Source organism: Macrobrachium rosenbergii, chromosome 12, assembly GCF_040412425.1.
Source record: "Macrobrachium rosenbergii isolate ZJJX-2024 chromosome 12, ASM4041242v1, whole genome shotgun sequence".
In the NCBI taxonomy this organism is placed as follows: Eukaryota; Metazoa; Arthropoda; class Malacostraca; order Decapoda; family Palaemonidae; genus Macrobrachium; species Macrobrachium rosenbergii.
The window spans coordinates 17,282,001-17,288,000 of NC_089752.1; the positions used below are offsets into that span (position 1 = coordinate 17,282,001).

The window sequence follows — 6,000 nt, forward strand, 5'->3', positions numbered from 1 at the left end:
TAGCTCTAAAATCTAGTAGGACCATTTGGCAACTGTCACCCAGAGTTTTAAACTTCGGGTCAGAATCAAGCTAAAACAGTTGTCTCTAAATTACCGTTCTTCCTCCGTGCGTTTTTTGTAAAAAAAAAAAAAAAAAAAAAAATCTTTGCCTATAAGATTTCCTAGCATGAGGAAGCTAAGGTATTAAGTAGAAAATGAATGCCTTATATTTCAAATAAATACAAAACACGATATTTGCATGTTAAACATATAGTTTGTTTTTTCTTTTTTTTTTAACTAAGCACGAACAAACTATTATTACTTTGGCCACTATGCCTGAGAAAATATTAAGTATTTGCCACTTCAAGTTACCGCCACCTCTCTCTCACACACACACACACACACACAAACACACACACTAACGGACAAAGATTTTTATAATAACCTTAAAGGTTCATGAATTTCGACAAAAATCAAAACTTGTGAAAAAGAGGCATTCGAAAAAATACGATATCACAAAAATAAAATTTCCATCCCACTCTCATTAAACAGAGAAACTGCATTTCGCCAAGATCCCGACCAAAATCTAATTAACTATCCTCATTAAAAGAAAATGGAGTTCTGATGGTTTCCAGCGCAGGTGGGCGGGAGTGGGTTTATCATAGTACCCATTTTCACCCATTACGCCCACTGCGTCACTCCCTCTCGCCCATCTTACCGTTCCTTATGTCTAATTTGCATAACTTCACAAACACCGGCGGAAGTGCCTAGATTAGATGGATATAAACTATAACTTACAAGAGGCAAAAGGTTAGTGATTTTAAGTGGTGTGTGTGTATATATGTATATATATATATAATATATATATATATATATATATATATATATATATATATATATATATATATATATACATATATATATATATATGTGTGTGTGTGTGTGTGTGTGTGTATATATATATAATAAATAGAATAAAATACAGAATTTAGGCCAAAGGCCAAGCGCTGGGACTTTATGAGATCATTCAGCGCTGAAAGGGTAATTAACAGTAAGAAGGTTTGAAAGGTGTAACAGAAATAAAACCTCGCAGTAGCACTATGAAACAATTGTTGGTGAGGGTGGAAAGTCAGACGGAAGACATAGACTATGAAAGGAGGTACATTAAAAGGAATGAAAGAGGTTGCAGCTAGGGGCCGAAGGGACTCTGCAAAGAACCTTAAGTAATGCCTACAGTGCAAAGAGGTGCACTAGCGACAGTGCCCACATATACGCACATGTATGTATGTATAATATACATATATCTATAAATATATATGTGTGTGTATTATATATATATGTATATATATATATATATAAACAGTATATATATATATATATATATATATATATATATATATATATATATATATATATATATATATATATATATACATACGTATACACACACATATATATATATATATATACGTATCTAATAGAGTGAGCCTAGAAAGGCTTAGAAAGAGACTTTCAGAGAACTGTCTCTCTTGCAAGTAGAGGAGACAGTTTGGTCTCTGAAAATATAGCAATAACTTTCTACCTTTTGGCGTTTTTATGGCCTCCTATTAGATGGATTTGTTTTAACAGAAAATATTTCATAGTCATATATATATATATATATATATATATATATATATATATATATATATATATATATATATATACATATACATATGTGTGTATGTGTGTATAATTATACTTCTATCTACATAACATTCGACATTACCCGAATATTATCGCAGAAAGTTCGTCCCCCTGACCTTCTGAAAGTAGGGTAAGGGAAATGGGACTTTTGTAAAAGAGACTGCATTGCTGGAAAGAAATTACCAGAGAAAATTTTTTTACTAGACATTTAAATATGAGGTATTAATCTTTCTGACGATTAACCCTGGACGTAAATATTCCAAATACCTATTGTTCCATACACTGAAAAACAGTGAGTCACGATCGTGAATTTCTATAACTAATATCTTATCCATTCGGGGCCAGCACAAAAATAAGACAAAAAACACACGCGCAAAAATACTAAAAGGCCCCGAAATAGAAAAGCCGACTACACAGAATTACTAGGGAATTAAAAGCTACAAATAAAGTTTTTTTTCCCGGGAGTAAGAAGTGAAAATTCTGGGTTCATTAAAAAAAAATCGCAGAGGATCAAAGCCCCTTTTTAAGAAAACGGGAGCCAAGTGTCGAGAATCCTTTTACAACTAAGTTGGAACCCAAAAGATCAAAAACAAGATATGCCATTGACAGCAGATTCACAGCGAACGTACAGCTAGACACCAGTTTGGAGAGAAGGGAGTCAAGTCATTAGCCGGAAGTTCGGATAACACACCTCAAGATATTTGCTGAGGCTGTAGCCATACACAAGGGTGGGAAGGTTCCCTGTTGACTCTTACCTTAAAGAGCCCAAAATGACGATATACCATTTCCTTTGTGTGTTTCACCAACTGCACAAATGAAAAATATAGGAATTTCATGAATAGTTGTTCAAGAGCAGCTGTTGCCTTCCGTCGGAAAAATATAAACATATAACGAAGATAAATTAGTAAAAAAAAAAAAAAAACTTGTTTTTCAGCACGAATACGATGAGAAAATACAACTAACAAGTTTTCACACTCGGTGGAAAAATGAGACCTGATAATGTGGGAAAAACGTTGAAAATGATGAATAAAATTCTAGGTGCAATAATTAAGCCGAGAGAATTATCATTTACGACACTTCTAGAAAACGGGAGAAATTGTAGACGTATATTTTATTCGGTAATGAATCTATAATTTTATATAGTGCTTTTGGTAATGACATTTTCTTTTCCTGTAAAAAAGGAATTTTTCGTCTATACAGCGAAAAGCACAGCAGCACGGGTACTTGGTATGACCAGCACTTCTGTTTCCGGAGAGAAAACTCATACTGCATTAGTAGTCTGAGCATTGTGAGGGTTAGTTTATACTATATATATATATATATATATATATATATATATATATATATATATATATATATATATATATATATATATATATATATATATATATATATATATATATATATATATATATATATAAAGCCATTTTCTTTGATAGAGAGTGTCCTGCATCCGAGAAAAGTCAAAGCACTGATCACCGCCAAATTCCTTCTTTAACTGCTGAACCTTCAATGAAACCCCTGTGAAGAAAATTTCCACATCATAGCCATTTGAAACATCTACACAGATGGCTCATCAGTAGTGCATCAGACACCACACCCGCAATCTTGCATGCACTCTCTTTCTTTCTGGATGTTAAGAATATTCCTTACAATGCCTTTTCTGCTTCATTTATCTAGTCTTTTGAAGGTATTCTGATCCCCCCTCCTTCTAACACTTTCGAATTTTGCAGCAATACAAAACTATCAAACTCCATTCTCTCTACATGAAGGAACCCCCTCAGAACACCCCTGTCCATCCTTTCACTGACCACTAACTTCTAACCACTTCCACAAATCTCCATAGTTCTCACTCTTTCAAGTCCCTTTTGCCACCTATATTACCCGAACAGTTCATCCTTCCACAGCCCCACAATACCATCTCTTTTTGTTCCTCTACTTACATTAAAGACACCTGATATATATATATATATATATATATATATATATATATATATATATATATATATATATATATATATATATATATATATATATATATATATATCCATATATTTATTTTTATTTTTATTATAGTACAGTTTTATTTTTATTGTAGTACTGTAGAGTAAATTTTTATTTTAAATATTAATTACATTCAAGCAATGAAAACTAGATTTTTGTTTCTGTAGTTGTTGAGATACTGGACCCCCTAATATCCTATAATTATGAGGCGCACAGTGGGAAACAGGTATTTTTGGGTGGGGGAGAGCACGAAACAATTGAAAAACACAGCGTGTATTCTAACATCACCTAATCTAGAGGGCAAGGTCCATACCTGTCCTGGGGGGACATTGCCCCCCTGGATCCTACACCTAGCATAACCTAGGGCACTGTAAATAAAAGCGCTTATTAGGGTTGCGAACTAACACAACCACATTTAATCTTACCTAAACTAACCCAGGATGCCAGATAAAGACTTGGCCGGGGGTGAGAAGACCACTTCCTCCCCTAACCCCCAAACCTAGCCTAATGCACTGTAAATTGAAATAAACTGGTAATAAATTTTTCCCAGCCACACCTAACTAACCTAACCTAACCTAACCTAGGATGGTGCATCCCTACCCTCAAACCTACCATAAGTCCCCAGATCCATAATTACCTAGGGCATGGTATTAGTTTGATAATATTCAATAATCTTAACCTTCATCAGATACAGAACTTGCAGAAGTATTAAGGGGACATCAGAATGCATCCCGGCATTTTACTTCTTTTTCATTTTTCCCAACTAAAAAATCAGAATATTCCACTGTGGTTCTCCATAAGGAGGTACAGTATTTTCAAAACAACTAATTTACTATGAAAACGAAAATATGAAACATTCAGAGCACTCAATGACAGGATTTCATGTGAAAATTTGCAATATAGTAAAAAAATGTCCAAGGAACATAAGTAACAAGTCTACACCACTGGAACCATGACTGGGAACAGAACAAGTCTACACCACTGGAACCATGACTGGGAACAGAAGTGTTTTTTCAAGCAACCTGAATTCCAAAACCCCTATTGATTGGTGAAACGAAGAGTAAAAGAAACAATCCGATTTCAGCATTCTCTAAACACCCTCATTCCCAGACGAAAATAACGAAAGACACTGAAAATACGTTAGCCATCCTCATTCACAATGCACTTGGGAAATCAAAAGTCTGATCAGGAGCCCCACTTGCATGGAAGTCGAAACATAAGCAAGGAACTTGGAAAAATCGTGAGTGGGTAATAATATACATCGGTAAATATCTCAGTAACTGTAAATTTTCAATTTATTTTTGTATAATTTTCCTATGAAGCATATTAAGGAGTCTTGGGGGCAGAGCAATAAAGCTCCAATATCGAGAACTGGTATCAGAGTAAAAAAAAAAATCCCATATAGATAATGGCATCTACGTTATTCATCACAAAACTTTTATACAATGACATGTACAGCAATATATATCCGAAGAACAATTTATGCGATACAATGTAAAACCGACTGATTTTTAATGAAACCACATGGATAGCGCTTTTACTTGCTCTTGATCAAAATAATTTCAATGCATAATGCGTTTTATCTCTCCGCTTGGGGAATGCTTTCCTTTAAATAAATCTATGTTCCTTTAGAACATTGTCCCCCTTTTCCCTAAATCTCTTGTACAAGGAAAACACCGAGAATGAAATGCAATTATACTTGGAACGTTTAACATATTGTTATGGGACATCATCAACAAACAAACACCATCGAATATAACTATGTAAAATGGTTAAAACAATTAATTTTTATGTTTAAAATGTAATTGTATTGTTATGGAGAATAGAAATACAATATTATTCGTGAGCACATAGTCTTGCGTATTTCTAAATAAGAATGAACACATCAGACACTGCAAGTGATGCAATTATCGTACACGCTGTCGTTAAAGGAAAGACGAGAAAGATTTTTGAAATGAGAATTCTGATCAAGCAAAATATAAAAATGAAAGTTTTCAAATTTCTCTTTTAAAGCTAACTTTAGCTATACAGATCTATAGAAATACAATATAGTTTTCGGTTTGCAACTTCAAATAACGCGCTCTTCATAAAAGCTCACTAGACTAACCTAACCTAACATTCCAAGAGTAAATTACGATGCGAGCCAAAATTAACCCGTCAGTCGCTGCTAAATCCATTTCCAGAAAATCAAACGAATATCCAAGATTCGATTTCTGTATAAACCCTTCTCTAGAAAACTGTGCATTAATGATCCAAGGAAATAGATATTATCAGAAAACCTTAATATTGCTGCATATCAACTATCTCTAAAATAGTTCGGGGCAATTTAAT

General features: G+C 33.7%; 1 protein-coding gene across 6 annotated transcripts in view; it reads right to left on the minus strand.

Annotated features, from left to right (window-relative positions):
* The window catches only part of LOC136844412 (GRIP and coiled-coil domain-containing protein 2-like), a 415,740-nt gene that overhangs the window by 408,713 nt on the left and 1,027 nt on the right, over positions 1-6,000 (minus strand). The gene's annotated exons all lie outside the window — the stretch shown is intronic.